Here is a 25,544-nt window from a genome sequence, read left to right on the forward strand (position 1 = left end):
ATTAAGATGTTGTTGTGTGAAAAACAGATTATGCGCATTTATTGATGTCTGGAGTAACACGGAGCGGAAGAGGTTACCGCAGAATGGGAGGGGTAGAGAACAGTCCTTTGGCTTCTATTTCATGGGAAAGCAAGGAGGAGCTCGCGAGGTTCTCACTAGGAAGTGCGGTCTGGTTGATCAGGGAGCGCTTCCCACTGATACCACCTCCATCCACGCCACCACCCGCTTCACCTACATCAAATCCATCCACTCCAACACCACCAAAGGTCGGGATGGCGAGTGCAGTCAAGCTGCTAATATTTAAGGGAATAGGAAATGAGGAACCGGGCTGGTTCTGGTTCGTGATAAAGTTTGTATGGGACACTTAGGGTATCACAGATGGTAACATCAAGAAGGATACCCTAGTTAGCGTGCTACAGGACCATGCATTGACCTAGTACATGAAATATTCAAGTGATCATCCAAATGAAGGTATTACAGCAATTCAGGAGGTGCTAAACAAGGAATTTGGGTAACCAAAGTCAGAAGCCCAGTCAGTTATTGGGTTCAAAGAAATTGTAATGTTGCCTGGAGAAACTCTGTGGGATCTGGACCAAAGGTTGAAAAGCACTATTCGCAAAGCCAACATGACCTTGACAGATACGCAGCACTGTGTGTGGTTTGTGGCGTCATTAACACCACATCGGAGGATGACTCTGTCACAACAAAAGATCTCAACCCAAGTGGAGGCACTGGAAACAGCAATGAGGTTGCACAAAACCCCAATACCATATCTAGGGTTGGGAGTTCAACAAATCCAGTCGCAACTTCAAAACTTGAGTTTAGAAATGCAAAGTTTGAAGCAAGAAAGGGTGTCCCGACCAGAGGCACTTGCGGAGGTAGGCTGTATTAAATGCAAGAGCCAGGGACACGATAGGGACCATTGCCCTGTCTTCGTGAACTATCTGGCAGGGGGAGGACCGATGCCGTTAAAACTGGAGGTACAAGAAGGACCAAGTGCCGCACTTGCGCTCTAGTGTGCGATTTGTCAAGTGGGTGGAAAACACGCAACAAATAACTACCACCTATTACAAAAGTATACCCAGACCCTACAACAACTGTATTGCAACTTTTGTCAATCAATAGGACATGATGAGAAAACGTGTCGAAGTTATGACTTAATGATAGAAAGGACCCCAGCTTATCGAATGCAGACTAAAGTGCGAGGAGGATTTCAAGGACGCGGCCGAGGAAGAGGAATGGGGCCCGGGCGAGGCAGGGGATAGCTGATATGTTATAACTGTGGAGGGCCAGGACACTATGCTCGTGACTACACTAACCTGACCAGAATCTCATGCCCCTATTGTGAACAGTTTGATCATGAAATGGTAGACTGTCCAATGTTAATTGCCCAAATGCGCGAGAAGGGAGTGTTACAAGCTACTCCAACCCAAAATGTCCAGATGATGCGATCAGAACCTCACGAAGAGGACCCCAGTATAAATATGGTACTGAGGAGCGGCGCAACCATAGGAAGTAATCCACGACAAGAGTGTGTAGAAGGCAGAAAAAGGCGTGCCGCCCCTACAAAGGAACCTGAGCCAGAACAAGGGATGAAGATGCCAAAGGAAGCTCAGAGGAGCTTCACGGAAGCCCCCACTCTAGGTAGGATGGATCAAACGGAGCCAGGATTGGACCCGTCCATGATTACTACCTTTCTCAAAACCTACATGAAGCTATTGTGCGATAGTAAATCCATTGAAGGACTACAGAAGCTGATCACTAGGTGTGCCGGATCGGGCGAGCCGCATGTAGTCCGGAAAATAAGAAGACATGCTCTGCACACCGGATGGGAAATGAGACTGACAACACAAATCGGTGAATATGAAATGGATTAGGTCATCCTAGACTTAGATCAGATGTGAACGTGTTGCCTAAACAAACATGGGAGCGCATGGGCAAGCCCACACTACAATGGTCCCCGATTCAACTACGAATGGCCAACCAGCAAAAGATCCTACCATTGGGCTGACTACAAGGAGTGACCGTGGACATCGAAGGTGTAAGTACACAGGCTGATTTCAAAGTCATAGAGTTTGTGGATGACAGTAATACTTACCCTGCATTGCTCGAAATTGATTAGGCAACCGACATGAAAGGGATCATTAATTTAAAGAGGTGGAAAATGGCGTTCGAGAAGAAGTCACTGCAGGTAGTAGTTCTGTTACACCCAGAAAAAGGACAACGCTATATTGAACCCATGCGTGATGAGGAAAGTGACGATGAACTGGATTGCATGTATCAGATAACAGCGCAAGACCCTGGTCGGGTGCATTCCACAGACAATGGAAGAATCTCGTGGGAGCGTGGTAGCACCTGCACAGTGGATTCCGATGAGGAGACTGAGCGATGGCAGAATTGATTGCAGGAAGTTACGACACTTAACTGTAATATGATGATTTGATCCTTGTGACACATAACCATAGAGGAAAGGCAGTGGCTAGCAAAGAATGGCACAACGAATGAGGGGCAGATTCGCACTTTATGTGCAGCACACGAACAGCCTGGTGCGTTGGAAGACACATCGCGTGCAACCAGAGGAAGGGCGCAGAAGCTGAGATGTAGGAGGTGGTTCCAGGTACGAATTGGAGGACGTGCGTGGCAGCCAAGTGGGTATAGAGCGGTCGTTCATCACCAACGAAGGGTACGGGTGCACATCGGATGACCATCAATCCAACCAGATCTGCACGGAATGAAGGCTCGCACAGCCGAGTGGGGAAGTATCTCTACAACCAGACAAACCAGCACAGATACAACTCACCCTACCGGATAACATCCATGAAAGGATTCAGCAATTCTGGGCAGCCGTTTTGCATGGAAAAATACAGCTCAATAAGCTAGAAGAAACAAGGGCCAGACTCTGAGCACAAAGTGCGAAGCTAGATGAAGCAATTGATAAGTTGCAGTTAGAAGTCACCTACATGGACTACGCGAAGGAACTAATGAAGGGAACGGACATGGCTGGCTCTCCTACACTGCTACAAGTAGTGACCCCACTAGCATGGTTGCGATCACACCCGGGAAGACAAGGACGCACAAACCGAAATCCGTTGGAAGAATTGAGGAAACGAAAAAGTTGCTCGCAGCCTGGGCTAGTCGGGAAATGGACGACCCGCACGAGGGGGTTGCCCACCTGACTATCCATAGGAGGCCCAGTCCTAGTGTCCCATGTAGTTGAAAGAGGGCATGAGACGATAAAACAGACTACTTCAAAGCTGCGCCACATGGCCACAACATACATACAAAAAACACACCTGCGTCCCTAGGGATCTACTACTGCGAGGGAAGGACGGAAAGCGACCATTGCAGGTATTGTTCATGATATGATGGCCCATTTAAGGCGCATTGGAACAGGCAGCGGGCAATTAAGGCAGAAGAATAACCGCAAAAATCGCCTTTATGAGCTGCCGCAAGGGCAAACAACCGATTTTAAATTTGAAATCATATATAATCATAGCAAGGGTCACACCACCACGCTTTACCATCCCGCAAGAAAGCCACCCTGTGTCCAAGACAAGTGCAAGATGAGTGACAAGCAACTCGAAGAAAGTCTATGGTTTCAGGCATTGCCAAAACATTACCGGGAAGTAATCCTCAAAGCGAAAAACCCTACCACAGATAGTCCGCAGAAAGCCACGCCGCAAGCAGCCGAGCTCCCTAAATCACCCTGGACGCCGAAGACTAGGAAGGACCCTCAAATTCCAGAATCAGTAAGAAGGTCGCCACGACACCTGCACTTTAGCAAGTTCACAATGGAGGAAAAGGGTAAAACTGTCACAATTGAAAGTGACGAGGAAGCAGAAGGTTCTCCCACATATGTCGAAGAAGTAAACCCTGAAGAGGATTCCATCCAGCCAGTGCGCTGACCCAAGTATGTGTCTCAAAGCAAGGGGAAGGCGAAGGTACCTGCAAATCTGGATGAAGTCGACACTATACTCATTACCCTGTCTCTTCCGAAAGTAGTCCCAGTGGAAATCTCGGTGGTTGGCCGTATTGCGACAGTGAAATTCAAAGATTAGGACCTAGCAAATACAGTAAAATTTCCCCACCTAGAGACTGACGCACTGATGGAGCAGAGCGTAGAAAGGACGGTGACAACAATACAATCAAAGGAGTGGTTGCAGAAGGTGGAAAAAGCCGGGTTGCTCTGTCTCTTGGCTATTCCTCACTTTCTCCGGCCCCCTATCACAATGTTGGTCATAAAGCAGTTGCTCTGTTTGGTTCATGAGGAAAAATTATGGGTTGGAAAACTCGTCCGCATCACGGCTAAACTTGTTCATCGGGTTTTGCACCTTCCCTGCAATGGAAGAGACCCCCGGGAAATTGCTGATAGAAGTGGCGATGTCACGATGATAGATAACCTGAAAAAGAAGTATAAGCTCACGAAGGGGTAGTGAGGGTACATCATTGATAGCATTTTAGATAATGTAGTCTGTGTCACCACCCAGTTGCTGGCAGGGAAAGTGATGTGGAAATGTCGTGGCACTGAGGTTCCGACAGTAGTCATTGCACTCGCTGAGGAATGCGCAACTGGAGTATGGTTCAATTGGTCACAGTTCCTTTGTGAAGAATTTCTGACCAACTGCCGGGAGGTTCAGGAGGAGGGCAAGACCTTCCATTATGCGTGGTTGCTCCTGTCCATTATGTTGGTCACCACTGACTTACCTGAAGACAACCAGTTTCCTGTCTTGGAACTGGATTGGCCGGAAGCCGCTAGATATGCTTCCCTCTGGGCGACAAGGGACATTGGACGAATTTGAAACATCAAAATCTTTTGGATACTGATGGATGCGAATGTGCGCCAATGGATTAACGAACTACCCCGCCTATCCAACGGGATCTATGAAAGCATGAAGCATATTGCCAAGTTTAAAGCGGACATGCATTGTATCTACATCAGGGTGCGCAAGGATCTGGCCCATGCATGGACCTCACTCCACTTTATTGCCATTAATGACACTGTCGATGCGGTTGTGGATACCAGGCCACTAGTATGGCGCAGACCCGAGGTAGTAGAGCACAACGAGGCCGCTATCCGGCAGCAAAAGGAGGAAACTAAGTGTGCTACGCAACAAAAGCTAAATGAAAAATTCGCCGTGGAAGTTCAGGCAACACGGGAGGCAGCACAAGCAACAGTAGGAAAGACACCACCAGAATGGTTGAAGCCAAGAAAGAAGGCAAAGGCGTCCAAAACGAACAGTGGAGTGACCACCTTAACCAAGGGTGACCTAAATGACATAGAAAACACCGTTCGGGACGCCACTCGAGATGCAGTCGACGAGGCCATGTCAAAGCAGTAGATTGTGTTGGGGGAACTCCATACGCAGCTACAGGAACTTGGAACAAGGATTGCGCCAATGGGCACCAGCGCTACTCAGGGGGTTCTGGGTATGATAGCCGCTGAACCATTGTTGAAGTCCCAAATGGCTCATTCAATCACGATCCCAGCATGAGCATTGATCACCGCAAATGCGTAGGACCGAGTTGTGCTAGAACGACTTACAGGGCTGGGGCTAAACATGGCTGCTCTACCGCATGAAAGTTTGCAACAGCTCCAGGACAATGCCACAATGGAGCTTCGTGCCAAGGCCAGCCATGCTGAACAAATACTCCAAGAATAGAAAATTAATATTGAACAACTAGGCCTCCAACGGGACGAACCAGTCACACAAAAGCAACAGGTGGAGAAACTAGTAGCAGAAGCCTGCTCGAGTGCCTATGAGCTAGAGATTGGGGCAGAATTTCCTATTGAGACACAAATCCATAAATTGGCTACTGGGTTCCGACATGCAAAGGAGGAGGCTGCGCATATCCAACTAGAGCTCAGCTTGCAGATCGCGGACTTAAAATTACAGGTTCCACCATCGATGCCACCAAAGATCCTAGAGCAATGAAGAAACATTATTACTTTGGGGTGCGCAATGCTCACACGTTCAATGGAGGAATGTACCGACCTGTTAACTCAATCGATTGTTATGCTCACCTCTCTTCAGGAGGACCCCACACTTCACCGATTAGAAATTGAGGCTCGGGAGCTCCAGCAAGCCTATGATCAGATCAAAGGAACCGCGCAGACCGTTGCTATTATGCAACACTTGGCTAAGATACGGGAGGTTCAAGACCACAAAATCCAAGCCAATGCCGCCAGACAGAAGGAAGCAGTGATTAAAGCCCGTCTCCAGTTGTGGCTGGATGAGGCATTTACGGTTTCATCCACCATAGAGCGCAAGGTAGCCCACATGCAAGCAGAGTATGCCACTATGGAGACAGCAAAGACAGGGACTGAGGTGTCAGCAACACACGTGGAATGGATGCAGCGAATGATGGAAGAGTTTGCTGCCAGCACAAGCGACGCACAGAGGCTACTAACCGATCTCCGTGCAAAGTTGGCCGAACCAGCTGAGTGACTCGGGATGAGTCACGATGATTGTGTTGGGGGACTGTTGGGTAGCAGAAGCCTCGCGCAATGGTCATGGGACACAAAGCCCAAATTTTTGGATAAAGATAGGATAAAGACTCTGCGATATGCATGGAGCATGATTTGGAATAAAATGAAGTCAAAGGGTAGTCCTCCCGAAAATAATGTAAAGAAATATAAGTTGAGTCGGCCCACCCATGGATCACGGTCCATGGAAAGGTATAAATAGAGCAAGCCTCTATGGGTAGAGGTAGCTTAGTATTTGGTATGTAATCTTGGATATAATATGTAATGGGTTTTTGAGGAGAGTAGTCTAAAAGCATCTGTAAGTCCGAGTCAAGGGTTTGGGTAGTGGAAATAAAGATAAGTTTCTTCTGTAAATTTTGTGTTACAATCTGAGTTATCGTGGATCTGACTTTGTATATGGTTAATATAACTGTTTGATCTATACGCATATGCTTATGTTATAGATGTATGTGAATCTGAGTTTATTCTAAGTGTGCGAACTGGTTAAATCTATTAAATGTTTGCTTAAAGACTCTACTAAGTAGATCCGATTTATACAAGTAATTAATATTACAAATTAACCTGGATACGGATCTACGCAAAAGTAGAGCAGCGCGAGGCTGCAGAATGGCATGCAAACCCTCCAGACCACATCTAGGCATCCCAAGGGTGCGGACCTGGTTCCAGCACCCTCCCCTACTACCTTGGGTGAGACCTCAGTCCACGCTCCGCGGGTTTTTGCCAAAAGGGTCGGTACCTACGAGATTTGCTTGGCTAAATAATTCTTCTGAACCTGGGTCAGGCCCATATAAGCCAACAGGTTCTAATCTGTGAGGTTTCAAATTCCTTGTCATTTGGGGGGATTTTCCAAAACCCTCTTAATCTTTATGAGCTAATTTATTTGCTGGTAAATCCTTTGCAATCAGAGGACAATATCTATAAATATTCCCATATTCGTAACAATGCATGCATCTAAATGGGAAATTTTTATAATCCAATGTCTATTTACAAAGATTATCCCAATAACAAATGTCTATTGAAGCTATATTAAGCTTCAAAATATTCATATAAATACAGATCCTTACATAAGATGTGTATCTCCCTCTCTTAGTTACCTCAGAAACATTAACAAAGCTACCAATGACATTTCCAATGCCTTCAAGGATTTCTTCCTCCCAATATTTCTTTAGATGAGAAAAGAGTTGAACCCATACTAGGGAGACAATGAAGTCTTCCTTATTAATATTGTATCTATCTTTCCAAAATCGCATGAAGAATCCAACATTATGAAAAATGTAAGGCCCTCTTTAAAAACCCTCATTCTATCTCCAAGTAGAAAAAAAATATTGTAAAATCCCTTTTGCTGTAAGACCTAAATTTATTTGTCCCTTGAGGTTCTATTTATTTTGGATCCAAACAATCAGGGACTTTTCAGAGGGCCATAATCTGATGAAATTGCAAATCAGAGCACAATCTCGCATATATTGGATGTATTATGCAACCTTGTTAGATTTTACCTCACTTTGGACCTGACATTGATTTTGGCAGGCAATGCCTTTAAATTATATTTTTCATAATAAGCCAAGCAATGGTTTCTCTGAGTGACCAAAATATCCATTACCTCCAATTTAGCTTTGAAAAAGACGGGAATGATAATGGATTTCCAGTCGATCTCGCATTCCTATGAACTTCTATTAATGCAAAGATTTCAGAGAAGTTTACCAAAAACGCTTCACTTAAGTCACTGGTGAAAAGTGACCCTAACAACAAAATGTGGTTTTTAAGGTTTCATATCTGCAATGAAAAACAAAGAAAAACACTACAGCAAAATACCATGTGCGACCAAAAACATATAACAACAAAAATAAAACTGTAGCAGCCTAATGGATCATATGAATAAACAAATTTTATTAATAGAAAATTTACACTTACTGAGGATAACTTATAAAATTGGTGATCCAAGTGGATATTGGTGGCCACCTGCCTATTCCACCTAGACTCCCCATTCAGTTTCATCTGTTTCCTTGTTCATTTCAACATCTCTAATTTTAGCATTTTTTCAGGTCCTAAACTTTTGGAGCATTTTTGACCCCCTAAACGACATTTTTTTGGGGTCCGTAGCAGGCCCCCTAACCATAGGTAGGGCCTATGGTGAAACCTGTAGTACTTGGAGAGACCTTTTCAACAAGGTATAATATGTGCCAAACAGAGATAATATGACCAAGTTACGACCCTGGGAAGTTGGCTACCCAAATAACCCTAGTGGGGCCCACAAACTCTTGGTGTTACATCTCTTGGGGTTAGGGTTTTGATTGTTTAGGATTTTCTCATGTTTTCCAATAATAAATAGGCCCTTGAGCCTCATTCTAACATAGTTTAGAGGCATGTAGCCGCCACATCTCTTCTCAGAGATATGCTACCATTGCCCAAGCTATCTTATTTCCATTATGTTTGTAAGCATAGTTCAGTATATTTCTATTAATGAAATGAAGTGTTTTTCTGCTGCATCTTTGTGTTTAAGATTATATTTGTAAGTTGTTTCATTTCTGTTTAAGTTTGAATTAGTGGTATCAAAGTTGTAAGCTCTTTCTTTGTTTTTCTTTGTATGTCCCCAACGAGGTCAGGGTATAAGGAGTTAGGACTTGATCTAGTTGAACCATTACAAGATCAACCTCGCAAAACCTGACGATCTCCCATGGTAGAAGAAAAGAAAGATGAGGGGGCAAAAGATTCTTTCAAAATGTTTCTCAAGGAATCCCGCGAGAGACAGAGGGATGCAATGATGGATAACTTTGCCCAAATCCTTCGACATCTACCCACAAGTGATGCATATTCATTCAGCATCCACTTTGGAGGTGCCACTCCTTTTAAGGTACAAGTTAACTTCGATATTCCCATATTCAAAGGCATGATAGATGCAGACATTGTAGATAAATGGTTAAATCTATTTGAAGGATATTTTTCAATTCATGACTTTTCCAATCAGGAAAATATTACTTTTTCACTTCTCAAAGTCACCCCACATGTCAAGGACTGGTGGGAAACCTATTGTGAACAAAATGATGAGAGTGAACTCTCGTTATTTTCAGCTACACCCACTTGGAATTCTTTTCGAGACGCCATCAAGGACCAATATTACCCTATTGGGAGCTATGAAGACAAATACATAAAGTGGACCACTCTATGGCAGGGAAGGGACCAAGATGTGCTAGAGTTCACAAATATTTTCCATACCCTTCGCACGAAGTTGGGTATCAAGGATACTAAGTGGAATTTGGTGCTCAAGTACCGCAATTGTCTACACAAGTACATCTAGGACAAGATGGAGTTCCTGGACATTTCCTCGATTGGCACGGCATATTGGTAAGCTGTCAAGATTGAGCAGAAGTTTAAACAGAAGAAGCAGGACTTTGGATCTGCAAATCTAAAGCAAGGAAAAGGTACCCCTCAAACCACAGAACAAAGGACCAAGCCAAGGCAGGTCTACCTAAGACAACCCATTGAAGCCGCAAGCAAATAACAACACCACGAAGGCAATGAAGGACACTGGAAAATGGTTTGAGTTCCATAAGAGCTCCACTCACAATACAAGTGAGTGTCAGGCCAAGCAGTCATTGGTGGCTGAGCTGAAGGATTTTGAATCATATGCAGGGTCCGACTTTGAATGAGAACCCGATAAAGGAACTGACAAAGGGAAGCAGATCATTGATGTGGAGCCCAGTGCCACTGTGGCCACCACCATGATCTAGAATATTGATCTTGAATATCCAGAGGAGGGGGAATGCCTCTTCCACTCACGGATGTGGGTGAAGGGTTCTCTGCTGCAATTCATTGTCGACAACAGGAGAAAAAAGAACCTCATTTCAACGGAGATCATGAAGTGGTTGGGCCTAAAGACTACATCACATCTACAGCCATACACCATCGAGTGGCTTCATGAAGGATGAGATCTTCGCATCAGCCAGAAGTGTCTCTTTCCCTATAGCATCAAGCCCTTCACAGATGAGGTACTGTGTGATGTTTATCCTCTTGATGTTTTTGATGTTTTGTTAGGACAACCATACTTGTGGAAGCGACATGCTCTATATGAGTCTAGACCTCGCTTTGTGATTATTACTTTGGCTAATAAGTTGTACAAGATACTGGAGGTAGCCCTGCCTATCGCCATCTCTTTGATCACTACAAAGCAATGCAGTAAGATCATTTCCTAGACCACGAAAAAAAAATTCCTTATAATTCACCCCCAAGGCAAGAAGAAGGTTGTGGCCATAGCTTCCAGGCAAGGCTCCTCTACACAGCAGCATCAGATGGACAAGGTTGTGGAGGAGTACGGGGATATTTTAGCCTCACCCACAGGGGTACCTCTACATTGTCAGTTCAAGAACTCCATCAATCTGAACCCAGGCCACGGGGGCTTCACTCAATGAATGTCTGACCTATCATGTGCATTCGTGGCATATTAAACAATACCCTTATTTGACTACATATTGGAAAATACCCCTAAAAATCACATTATTTAACCCCCTACCAATACAAACCCAATACACCTTCCCAATTTAAAAAACCCCTACTTACACTAGATATTGTAGGTATCCATTTTTTCATTAACATTTTTTATACCCCTTTATATTTTTTCATTAACTTTGAGGTCCATTTTTTATACTTGCCAATATAAAAACCCTTTACCCCTTATATATCCCCCAATATATTGTGCCATTTTTTCCTCAATATATATCCCCCAATATGAACCCACATGGTATGGTATTGCTCACTCAGTGAAGCCCCTATACCCCGAGCGCACTGCTGCCCAATGGACCGATCTATCGATGCTCTATTCTGCAAAATGATGAGATCAAGAGGCATATTCAAGAACTATTGTGGAAAGGGCACATCAGGCCAAGCTCATAACCTTGTGGGAGCCCAATTATATTGGTACAAAAGAAGAACAGAACCTCAAGACTCTGTATTGATTATCGAGCACTAAACAAGATCATTGTCCAGAATAGGTACCCAATCTCATGGATTGATGACCTTCTAGACCAGCTCAAGGGGGCCAAGTATTTCAGTAAGATTGACTTGAAGTCAGGTTATCACCAGATGCCTGTCGAACCCTCCAATGTGTGGAATATTACCTTCAAATCCAAGGAGGGCCTTTTCGAATGGTTGGTTATGCCTTTCGGATTGACGAACACCCTTGCAACCTTCATGAGACTGATGGAATACATCTTGCAACCCTTCACCAATGAATTCATGGTGGTGTATCTAGATGAGATCTTGATCTTCAGCTAGAGTTAGGAAGAGCACCTTCACCATATTCGATAATTCCTTCAAACCTTGTGACAACGCAAGATGTGTGCTAACTTGGAGAAACGCACCTTTGGCATGACCCAGGTTAAATATCTGGGGTACATCATTATTGAGCATGGTGTACATGTGGACCCATCCAATATACAAGTCATTCGGGATTGGCCAGCCCCAACCACTCTAACAGAGCGTTGTAGCGTTTTAGGTCTTGCCAATTTCTATAGTAGGTTCATGTTGGGGTTCTCTCATATCACTTGGCCTTTAAGTCAAGTCACTAAGGGTGGAGTGAAAGCCAAATTTTTTTGGTCAGAAGCCCAACAACAAGTGTTCTCTGAGTTGAAGAATCACCTCTGTTTTGCACCAGTGCTCTAATTACCATGCCTACAATAACCATTTCAGATTGAGAAAAATGCCTCCGACTATGCTATTGGTGCAATTCTTACTCAGTATGGGCATCCAGTGGCTTACCACATTGAGACACTTTCAAACACAATTTAAAAGTACCCCACTTATGACAAAGAAATGTATTCCATTGTGCAGGCCTATCGTCAATGGAAGTATTAAATTCTAGGGAAGGAAGAAGTCATCCACACTGACCATCGACCTCTACAGTTCATACAGACACAAGGGAAGTTGCAAAATGATCACCATCAGAAATGGTCCACCTATCTACAACAGTTCCATTTAAACATTAAGTATAAGAATGGCAGCACCAATAATGTCGTTTATTGCCTCAGCTAACCACCAGTCATGGAGTTGATCACTGTGATCGACTCCTATGGGCAAGAGACATTGGGGTGGCCGCATCTTTACAAGAGTGATCCAGAATTTGGAAACATATACCAGACATTGCTGGAAGGGAAGCAAGTTCCAATTTTTCACCTTCAGGGTGCACTATTATGCCACCTGGGACACATTTGTGTTCCTTCAAGTGAGCGTGCCAAGATGATTTTGGAGGTGCACTACAATCGAGCTGCTGGATATTTTGGAGTAGAGAAAATAGTGGCAGTATTGTAGAAGTATTTTTATTGGCTGAACCTTCATCAAGATGTTGGGAAGTACATTAGATCTTGCACTGCCTATGCCTTTTCCAAACCAACCATTAAGAAGCAAGGCATTTATATTCCTCTACCTACTCCTAGATGACATTGGGAATCTATTTCCATGGATTACTTGTTGGGCCTTCCTTCTACTAAGCACAGAAACAATTGTGTTTTCATGGTCGTCGACAGATTCTCTAAGATGGCCATAATGGCAGCCTACAAGAAGAGTATCATAGTAGAGGAAATTGCTAAGCTCTTCTTTGAGTGAGTGTGGGTACACTTTGGGATCCCACAATTCATTGTCTCAGATCAAGACAACAGATTCCTGAGTGCATTTTTTTCAAGTCTCTAGTTGATGCTGGATATAAAACTTACTAATTCCATGACTTTCCATCCCCAAACTAATGGCCAAACAGAGGTTGTCAATAGGTTGATCACACACATTCTATGCATGTACAACTTGAAGCATCCATACACGTGGGATGAAATTATCCCCTATGTCCAACACAGCTAAAACATAGCTCTCCACATCTCAATAAGCCACAACCCCTTTCAGATAGGGCTGGGATTTTGTCCATTATGCCTCATTGATGTGGCCATACCATATGCAGCCACTCAAGTAGATTCGGCTCATTTTCAGTTCGAAAAAAAAAGGGCTAACAACTTCATTAAGAACATTCAACATATCCGCGAGCAAGTCCATGATATATTGGATAGAGCCAATGCTATGTACAAGCAGCGCCATGATGAGCATCAAGTGTCACACAAGTTTCAAGTGGGCAACAAAATTTGGCTATAGTTGCAGAAGGAGTGCCTTGTTGTACCCCACAACAAGTTTCACCCGCTCTGATATGGGCCATACACCATCACCAACACCATTGTGACAATTCCTTTGAGCTCAACATCCCACCGTTCCTTGGTCTGCGCCCAATGTTCAATGTAGATCACCTTCGGCCATGCTTTTCACCATTGTTGGACACATATGACATTGCAAAACAACTCACACCAACATAGCTCAACTCGAACTGCATGGAACATGCCACAACTCATCAAATCATGGACACACATATCAAGAACACTCGTTAACATAGGATACATCTATATCGAGTTGTCAAAGTAGGCCAACTCCTTCACCAAGGCAAGTGGTTCACCAGGGACCACGTTCAACAGAAATTTCCTTACCTCATGGAGGCTCTACATGTAATGGGGACCATTTCTTCCTAAGGTGGGAGGAATTATCCAGGTGGATATTGGTGGCCACTTGCCTATTCCACCTAGACCCCCCAGTCAGTTTCATATGTTTCCTTATTCATCTCAGCATTTACTATTTTTAGCAGCTTTTCGAGTCCTGAATTTCCAGAGCAATTTTGACCCCCTAAACGACATTTTTTTGGGGTCTGCAACAGGCTCGTAGCAATAGGAAGGGACCTATGGTGAAACATGTAGTACTCGAATAGACCTTTCCAACAAGGTATCGTACACACCAAATGGAGATAATATAACCAAGTTATGACTCCGGGAAGTTGGTTGCCCAACTAACCCCAACGGGGCCCACAAACTCTTGGTGTTACATCTCCTAGGATTAGGGTTTTGGTTGTTAAGGGTTTTCTCATGTTTTCCAATAATAAATAGGCCCTTGAGCCTCATTGTAACATAGTTTAGAGGCATGTAGCCGCCACATCTCTCCTCAGAGGTAAGCTACCATCGCCCGAGCTATCTTATTTCCATTATGTTTGTAAGCATAATTCAGTATTTTTCTATTAATGAAATGAAGTATTTTTCACTGCATCTTTGTGTTTAAGATTATATCTATAAGTTTTTACAATCTTGTTTAAATTCAGATCAATTGGATCTATAGATCCCCCTCCATGGGATGGGTCCTTTTGATGTTCTTGTGCTTCAATGATCTGTTGCTCTCTCTCAACTTGCAATGGGCAGAAGGCAAAAAAAAATAACTTGAAGTGAAGTGGGAGCTCAAAGGGAATAATATGATAGTGGTGACAATGAGAATGATCAAGTTGAAGAATGAATGGGAAAACCCTCTATTTATAACAAAGTATTGAGCCAAATTAGGAATTAGAAAATAATAAAATATTATTAACTAAATCAAAATCTAGTTGTTGTGAATACTTTATTATATTTTTTGGAGAGGGGAAATATATTCAAAATGGTCAAATATCTTTATTTAGAAAGTGGTTGAAGTAATTAAAAAAAAAATGATTTTTTAATCACTTTGTGAGAATTAAGAAAGGTGTGAATTTGAAATAATTATTAAATAATGGTTTAACAATTATTCCAAAAATAAAAATAAGGAATAATAAACAAATAATGATTTATTTAATTATTCCAAGGTGATTAAGTCAAAAGTGACCAAAAATAATTATCAAATAATGATTTAAAACATATTTCTAGAGAAAATAAATAAATAATGATTTATTCAATTATTCTCATGGGGTTTTTGAATTTTAATGAGAAATAATTTAGGAAAAATGGTTTACTAAATTTACTATGGTAAAATTAATCCTACATGGTGTATTTAAATAAACTTAGGAAGAAATAGCTAGGTGATCATTTTTGGGTGATAACAAATTGCTCCCCAATGTAAGAGTGTCAGGAGAAAATCATATGACTGAAATACATTGTAGGTTCCACTTTCACAATACACCAAAGGGAAGTCAGAGGGGGCGGAGAGAGAGAGAGAGAGAGAGTTGAAGCGAGACAAGGAAGGACTGATAATGGAGGGGGCGAGACCTATTAATCTAATATAAGTCTCCTTTTAGTTTGGAGTACATAATCTCAAATGAGGCAGGGGAGGCATACCCATGACCGTAGAGATAATTTAGTGCAAATAATAATGGTGCTCCCAACAATGTGGGTCTGAGGAACAAAGTACATGATACATGATACAATGAGTCCCATATATATAATGTGCATGGAAAAACATAGGCCAAGACTGAATATAATAAAATTTGTAGATCTGAGTACATGGTAGATAATTCCCCTCAAGATGACATGGTGGGGGGGGATCACAACCAAAGAATCCTTGTTGAATAGGAAAGGGCTCTGAAGATTTGAATGGATCATCTGAAGGAGACAAAACATGTTGTGAGCGTTGTGATTAGTGGAAACCAACCAGTCAAATCTATGGAACTGCATATGAGGTTGGATCATGAGTTGTTGACATCCAAGCATTTGGGGGGATACCTAAAGGGCCACCTCCTCATGAGGTCTAAAAAATCTCACACACACCCGAGAAACGCTGGTACAATATAATATATCACTAGACCATCAAGTGTACAATTCTCGACCGTGTGATAACGAGCTTGAGTCAAGCATGCAAGAACTAACCAAGTCAAAGGGAAATGATGATTCCCTTTGCTTGATCTGAGGCAACAAACAATGATGAAAGTTGTAACCAAGGTACATTTCCCTCTAAACCACTCTTCTAGAATAAATGGGTTGAAGTCGACAGAAGAGGGACCACCAAAGTTGAGGCAATGAGGATTCCTCAAAGAAGGCACAAGGATCGTAGTAATATGACTGAGAGACTGACACCACGAATGATGATGGAGGGAAAATATGAGTGGTGGACTGACAATTTCCCTTGTTAGAGCATATTATGCATGGTTGACCTGGCAGCAATTGACTCGATTCTAGAAGGGATGGTCAATTACTCAGAAGGAGGCTTTGCAATGATAGATTAGTATAGATGGAGGCCAAAAATGAGTAGAATGAGATGAATATGATGCAAAGATGGATGATACAATGTAACAGGACTCAATGGGACTCTGAACAGACTCCACGAATGCAAGGATGACTCATTTCAGATGCTCTAAATACGGGTGACTCGATAATGTTGCCACTTAGGAGAGGCCCAAAGGGGACCATAAAAACATGTGTAAATAATGGTTACTCATGACGAAAATCGACATGTGAGTCAACAAATGTAAAGATAAAGTGGTACCAAAGTACAAGCAACATATATGAAGAAATTCAATTTTAATTAGGTGGCAAAGTGAGGCCTCTTGGAAAAAATGGCTTCCTTGTGAAGTTTCAAATTACCAAAAATAGAGAGAGACCCATTATAGAGCTTGTGAGAGATTTCCAATAGTATTGACAGTTCATCAAACCGAGCTACAGTTTGGTCACAATGGGCAATGTAAAAAAATAGGGGCTTTCCTATTAAGGGCTTCTTGCCCCCAAATCCAATTCATTTGCACACGCTATTGGATAATTTGGAGAGGAGGAGAAGGCCTTAGATCTTGTTGAGCTCATAGCAAACAAACCTACCATGGAAATCTAGATCAGTGAATTTTATGTAGGTGGCCTTACTTGTCTAAAAATGGCCTTAATGCTTCTTAGAAGGATGGTTCCTAGTTCCTGTGACTTTTAGGTAGGTAAGGAAGGAATACAAGAATGAACTACTAGAGGAAATCTAGGAACATCCCCACCCACCAAGTAAAACATGGGGACTGGGTGGTAAGTGTGGCATCACATAGAGTAAAATGTTTGAAGATATGGTATCAAGAATATATGATATATGATGTGTATATAGCTCATTGGAGAGGCCAATAGGACAGACTATCCAAGGAATGAAGGGGTAATCAACCATACCTAGATCGTTTGGGTCTGGTTCGAGATTTATGTTAGTCAAACAAGAAGGTGTCCAACAATACCAGCATGCACCCAAGCATGAGATATTCCCCCCAGCGTATGACAATGGAGGGGATTAATCTGGTGTGAAAAGGTGGGAAAGATGCCCCTAGCTGGATGAGTTTGTGGAGTGCCATTGTGTTCCAGTTGCTCAAATAAGTGATTCAAGCATCTGGACATACTAGCACGAGATCCTTTAGAGGATTATGAGGATATGTATGGGCATGAGTACCCAAAAGTTTTCAATGTATGGTTATAGCATGTTATGGACATGCGAAGTCTATTTAGAACAATGGAATCTAAACACATTTTGATGATGTGGTTTTCCATTTGTTTATTTTATGGATGTCTTCTTGTGGGAAGAATGGATGAAGGATGCAGTAAGAGAAAGGAAATGGTGGATTACCAATCTCATTTGGAACTACATATATGAGTCAAATGGACTAAATTTTTGGGTTCACATACATGGTGTCACTATACCAAAGAGTGGCTTTGGATATAATGAATTGATGCTTAGCTAGATGACACACTAGTTTACCATCAACAACGTCTAAGGGGATGTGTTTTTGATTGAATATGGAGTAATGATTAAGTGGATCATCCTGAGGGTGATATGGAGTGATATGGGACCCTAGAGGTTCTTCAAGGTGGGGAAGAATAGTGGCAATGGATTCGACACTACCAGATGTAAAAGGAGGGTTGGGGAGAATTACTTCTCATGGACTCTCGAAAATGGATGCCCCCTTACCCAAACATTGGGTGGAAATGTAATGTCCACAAGGTGGATGTGGTTTGAATTCTTGGGTTCAAAGTAAGGGGGGGTGGAAACAATCAACCTCACCATGAATGAAGTATTTGGACTCCACAAAATATTGATCATAGGTTTGTTGCAGAAGGAAGTACACATGATGGTGCATATCATCCCAAAGATAATCAGGGTGGACATGGATTCCATGATGTCTTCACTAGAATGAAATATGGGAGGATGGGAGGAAGAGGACCACATGATGAAGAAGAACTACCTGAGTCATATTCATGAGAGGCAAGGTTCACATGCACATCTCTAAGAGGGTTGGAGGGATGACTAGTAGATGTGACATCTACCGATGTTGAGACCGAAGTGTCTTCTGAAGTAGGTTTGAAAGAAGCACAATAGGAAAATCGAAGAGAGTCTGAATAGATCGATCCCATGGATGACGATAGGTAGATAATGGGTGCGACACTATTTTTCATATCGACATCAGGAGGATGGATCACAATGGGTGATTGAGATACCTCCTATCATGGTGATACATTGGGGCCAAGACCCATAGGTGGAGGGGAAGTGGAATCACTACAAGCAACATCTAACTTGCAAAGCACTTGAAATGTATCACAAAGATCTTCGAGACAGGGACAATGATGGGAATAATGTCCATACTTATCACACAAAGCACAAGGGTGATTCATGCGTAAGGTTTTGTTCTTCTTGGTGGACTCAGGTAAGGTGACATGGACCTCATGAATGTTAGAGTTGGGGAAAGTATGAGAGACCACAGTCTTAATATGAGGGATTTCAAGACAATTATTGGTGGTATGCCCAACAACATCACACAAAGCACATGGGTGAGTAGGCTTTGGTGGTTTAAGAGGAATTAGAGTTACTTGGAGTGCCTTTTCTTTGTTTCCCTTTTCTGGGATTTTCCCCCTTGTTGTAGCAGCTACAACCACCTTCCAAAATTTTTCCTTAGCCTATTTTGGAGCCTCCCTACTAACCTTCATATCAGCTTGCCTTGCTTCGTCAAGTCTTCCAGCTTCAATGTCTTTCTTGCTCAAAGGTAGCCTGTCGATAACATTTTGATCTTTTCCCTTCACAGGCTACTCACCCGGACTTGGTCTAGTTGTAGGCTAAGAAGCTTCCCAATGAAATTTGCACATTTCTGGAGGGAAACCAGCCTTCCCTATAGGAATTACGCCATTCCCTCTGATAGTCTGTTGGGCTCCAGGATTACACAATCGTGCCAGCCAACCCTCCCAGCAGGATTTGCACAATTTTTTCCATCAACAGGCTGTTCAACCCAGGATTTGTGTAAATCTGGGCAGCAGTCAGCTGCTCTGCCTATAAATTGTGCAATCCCCTTGGGCAGTCAGCCCAACTTACAGTCAGAAATGCACATTTTTCTCCAACAGTCGAGTAGTCACTTGCATGTGCAACTGAGTTGACCGGTTCCCTCTGGGACCGAGAAAAACAGACTTGCATGCATAGGCTGCTTCTCCCAAGGTAGCATGCAAAGGCATCCCTTGTTTCAAGGATCTATGTTTAGCATTTGGAGGTTACATGTAAGGAGTAATTCCGAAACCTCCCACCAAGTGTCGCTTCCCCTAGATTTGAGGCATATGCATCATAACCTCGATGTTATCAAAACTCATCAACTGGACACTGCAAAGATCATTCCTCACATCAACCTTATAGCTCTGACATCCCACATCACATATAGGAGCAGTCAGCACATTCAGCTCAACTGTTTTGCGGTAAGCTCGCTCCCCATGCCTTGTGTTGAATTTCTATGGCTTTTTGTGTATTTGCTTGTGTGAGTGATGTTTGCTTAATTTCTTTGAACTCCTGCTGTTGTTTACATGTGTTCTAGCTTCTCCTAGCTCTATTTCAATTTTCGTTGCTATCTCACTACTGTCACATGCATGAAACTATTTTGCATGGACGTTCGCCCAATCGGCGAACCGACTCACCCACATGCAGGTTGATTTGTTTGTTGAATATTTCATTCATGTTTTGCATGCATTGTTTATCACTTCTGCTATCACTTAGTGTCGCCATGCATTTCATCAAATTACTTGCTTTCAGTTGCCCGTCAGTGAGTTGGGCCAACCTTGGCCCGGTCTCTACCTCCACCAAGGCATTTTGGCCCAACACTAACCTCCTGAACTGAATTGCGCATTTCTAGAGGTTAGTGGTTACTTGGCCCAAAAATTTGCACAAATCTTTCCCTGGGCCAGTAGTCTTTCCAAGCTGGAATTGCACATTGTGCAATCCCAGCAACCAACTGCCCAACTTGATTGCGCATTTTGTAGTTCCAGCAACCCGAACTGTGCCTTTTGCAATCTTGGCAGTCAGTCTCCCAACCTCCCGGCTAAAATTGCACAACCTTCATGATCATTCACCCAAGTATGTTGCAAGTCAGTTCTCATGTTCATTTTGGTTTTTCACTGGCAGATTGCTTGCTATGAGTGTTACAATGTCTCCAGGTATCACAGGTGTTCATTTTCCTCTCACCAGTACAGGTACAATGATTTCCAAGAGAGAAGAGATGAAGAAACCATTCAGATCACGTTTGGGGATGCATTCCATCAAGTTTCCATGGGCTTACCTACTCAGGAAGACATCAAGTTGTTCATGGACAAGGACGTCAAGCAGCAGCATCATAGTAAGTAGCATGACGAACAAAAAATGAAGGCATCATACCAAATGCAGCAATGAATTGAATGCAATGAATGGAAGAGGAAGGTTGTTAACAACATAGAGGTGGAGCAAAGTTGCAAGATCAAGAAGATCCATTGATAATGAAAGAAACTTTGGAGACTCAGGCTATGAAGTGACGACGCAACATGAAGATCACGCGAAGGCAGAAGATGGAACAAAGAAGGAGTTGCATGTGCTGAAGCAGCAACTCAGGAAGAACATGAAGTTGCACAGATAGTCCAATGAGTTGCAGCAGGAATAAGAACAACAGTGGGTGCAACATGCTCTCACAGATGAAACTACGCCAATACAAGTTAATGATCCATCCCAGCAGCTGACACAAAGAAAACATGGTGAGAAGTGTTTTTGATCGCATGCAAAGGATCCAACCACATCCATGTCGCTGAGTGCACGCAAGCAATCCAACCCATTCAACACACTCACCAAGGCGAAGACAAGAAGCAAGTCCAACTGGGGTTGAACATGCACTTCGGAAAGTTGATGTGTATGACCACCAACACACACTTGAAGATCAGCATGGACACTATGCATCAGTGTGTTGTCAGTTCAACCGTACCCAAGAATACCATGCGCATGTTAGCAGATGAGTTGGATGAAGGGGCCGAACCAATGCACCGATTACAATGGAAGCAAGAGTTCGCTTCAGTAAGATGTTATCATGAGGTGCGTGCACACCATCACGGACAACCAAGCTTGGCATCAACTCACTAGCTTCACCATCATAAGAATGTCAAAGACTTGGTCTCACCACAGTGGATCGAGTGTCAGTGATGTCTTGCAAAGGCTTGCTCAAGCCATGTTGTCTCACATGAGTACATGTGCATTGTAATGTTGAGTCATGTCAAGTGTAACTCGAGTGTCAACAATTGGATGTAACAGTCATAGAGTAGGGGAAGAGTCATGAGCGTAGTTGAACTGTCACAAAGAGGAATGTCAAGGGTCACTCAACCCTTTGCTATAAATAGTCCCTCATAACTAACTGTATATGCTTTTGGTCAGCCAAGCTTCTACTAAGACTATCTTGCAGAAGGCTTGGACAGTATTGTAACGCGCCTTGGCTTCTCCACTGCACTGAGCTAGTACATCTCTTTGGAGTAGTAGGTGGATGTAGCTGTAACATTCCAATGATGGGGCTAGCAGGTTTACATGGTATATTGTATGATTGTGACTTACACTTCCATATATAATAAAAGCTAACACATTTTCATGCATATGTTGTTACTGTATTTGGACTGCTCCGGTTGCCTTAATGATATATGTTGTTTAACTGACATACTAGTATATGAACTGATTTGTATCCAATTATATGAATCTTGTTGTTAATGTGTTGCATATGTTGTTAATGTTGTAACCGTCCATGTCGACTTCTCTGTCAAACATTAGACAGACCTTTCTCTGAACCTTGTTATATCAATTGTCACACTCATCTCAGACTTATTCGTGAGTGTTGTTCATGTTATCTTACCTTATATGTTGTGACTACTACATCTGTGTCGATTCCTCTGCCAAAAGTCATGCATGTCCTTTGTGTGGTGTGTTCCTAGCCGAGTTGGGACTGATCCCTTTCAACCTGGAACTCACCTTCACCTTCCTCCCCCTTTGAAGTGTTGGAACCTCTCATACTCATTCCTTGACTCACTGCATCAGTCACACCCTTGCTACTGACAGAGTTATCTTACTTGCCTCTATGCGACATCGTGGTCAAGGCATTACCTTACGACCCATGGCTAGGACTCTTACACCAAACGATCTAAGTTCTAATTGGGACTTCTTACCGAGGAGATCCCCTTGACATGTTGGCGGGTCCAGCACCGTCAACATTTTTGGCACTAGAAGGAGGGCCTGATGACAAGCAATGTCCTCTCATCCAGTTTTGAACCTTTGCATATCTTTCATGGAATCTTGCATTCTTCTTCCTCCGAGGTGTTTTTCGAATCGTGAAGATGTCTCCATCTCGAGGAAGCTTTTTAATCTCTTATCCACTCACATGTATGATGGTGAAGGCGAAGTGCCCTGTTCTGAGCACTTACATAACTTCATTTCCATGATTTACGAGGAAGATGAGTTTACTAATGAACAGGCCAGTCTGCTGCTTGCATTCACACTTCGCGAATCCCCATTTCGTTGGGTGCTCAACCTATTGGCTGACACTATGCACTCATGTGAGCACTTCTATGATCTTATTGAAGACATGTTCCATCATTTTGATCCAGACCATCTTGACTAGAAATTGTTACAACAATGGAGGGATCCGCATGAATCCGCTATTGATTTTTGGCAGTGCTTCCATGACTTACAGTTTCAAGCTCCGAAGAGCCAGATGAATTACAATTATCTCTGGGACCAGTTCGAGTACTTTCTTAAGAAATATTCCCATCCCAAGAGAAATATTGATGTCAAGCCTCGCTCAACCTTCTTCCTTGATGGAACTGCACAATCCCATGTGGGATTAGACACTATCTCAATGGACTCTCCACCTCCCTTTCATTCAACATTTCCACCATCGCCCAGTGATGATGAGGATCATGTTCGCACATCTGTTCATTATTCACACCCTCACAACATCACTCCACTTAATTTTCTTTCAAATTTAGTTATGATTCATTCGAGTTCCCATATGCATTCTTTTCTTTGACCTTCCATCTGAGCCCCTCCATTCCTTCCTAGCTTCTTTGGTGAACCTGCCATCCATGATTTTGTATGTATGTCTTCATCTATGGATGCACCCATTGTTGATCACTCGCAAAACTCACCAGATGCTAGTCCATCATTCAACAATAGAGAGGATAAGTTATTCAATGAAGATCCACTTGATCCTTAATCTATATTTTCCAGAAATACAAAGGATGAGTTCGTTCACTTTTCATCTACCCCTCTTTTCGATTCATCTAATCATGAGAATACCGAAGAATTCATTGATTTTTATGATCGTGGCGGTCATGATCCATTTGCTTCCATTTTTTATCATGATCATGAATCTATCGCAATTGATCTTTCAAAGCCACTGATTTATGATGATCTACCTGATGATGAAATTGAGACACCCAAGACTGTCGAGGCACTTCAACCCGAGTTGATGGTTATGTCAGGCCCTCACTCTCCTGGGTTAGTCTCACTTCCGATCATGAAATTTTTCAATCACCCAAGGCTCCTCATCACTCGTCTGTATGCATTTAAGATCCACCTCACACACAGATCACACTTCCTCCACTTGAACTGCACGATCCCATTGCTCATGCATTGGAGGAGTCTTATATTGCAAGCACTCATGTGTGACGCAAATTATCTTTGTTTCTTTCATTTTCTTGCATGTCACAATAAAGAGTGTGCTTGTGCTTCAAAGCTGCATGTAGTGTCACACAGCACCATGATAAGTCCACGGACTATTCGTCATGCACATGCACTCACTTATATCCCATGGGAACTTTTAAACACAAAGAGTGGTTGTCTTCATTGTTATATCTTTCTTGTATGCTGGTCCGCATGACTAGGTTAATTGCGGACCAAGCCTTCACCAACATGGGTCTACCAATGCGCTGGTGGCTGCATTGGAAGTATCACTTCACGTGATCGGGCCCATGCACAATTAGTGTAGGAGTAGGAGTAGTTTTTTCTTTCAGTTGTTTGCTTCCATGCTTATTTTCTTACGTGTTTTGTTTGCTTGTGTGTTTGTTTGCTTCGCTTTCATTTTTGCTTCTGCTCTTGCTTTGCTTTGTAGATTGTTATTTTGTTTGCTTGTTTCGTTCATAGCATTAGTTTTGCATGAAACCATGTATGACTCTTGAAATGGGCTAGGTGAAATAAAAGAGGGCTTGTACAACTATCACTACTTGGTTATATATCATCTTTCCTCTGTATGATGAACTTGTACTCTTAGTCCATGATACGTCAAAGGAAAATATGTACTCTTCGAAGTGAACCTTGTTGTAAAAAACAAGCTTGCGTGCTAACTAGTGTCACCTGTTATGGCCTAAATCTACCTCATCATCCGTGCACATATCTTCCCATTCTCTAAAACCTTGAATAGAGGGCACCTCTATTTTGAATTCATCCTCTTTCTCCATCCATGTTTCAGGAAAGACATGCCAAAAATCTGCAAAGGACTTAATAGATCTGATAGGAAAACCTTCAATCCATTTTCTACATTTGCCTTGAAATGAATCAAAGAACATCTGATGAAGACATCTTCCTTTTTAACTCTAAGAATTTCCACAAATGTTTTAAAATTTTCTATATGTTCTAGAGTCAAAGTCAGATCTTCCCCATTGAATTTAGGGCCATTACTCAAAATGTATGCATCCTTTGGTAATTTATTAGGAGAACCAAGAAGATTAGAAAAATCGATACATGAATACCTTGAACAAATAGAAGCAACATCTGAGTCCTTCATTTAGCTAGTGGAGCCACCATCAATACTTTGAAACTCAGGACTTCGAACAGTGGAGTTGCCAGGTAGATGATTTTAGCCTTCATATGTGTCTGACTGTTGTCCACCATCAGCAATCAAATCTACAATTTGAATGATCTTTCCTGGAGAAGATCTGTCACCTCTTCCCCAATTGAGTTCAATTCATAAACTAAACCGGAGATTGACTGAAGCGGC

This window comes from Pinus tabuliformis, chromosome 8 (assembly GCF_031772625.1).
Source record: "Pinus tabuliformis cultivar Carrire ecotype Pingquan chromosome 8, CPIR1, whole genome shotgun sequence".
In the NCBI taxonomy this organism is placed as follows: Eukaryota; Viridiplantae; Streptophyta; class Pinopsida; order Pinales; family Pinaceae; genus Pinus; species Pinus tabuliformis.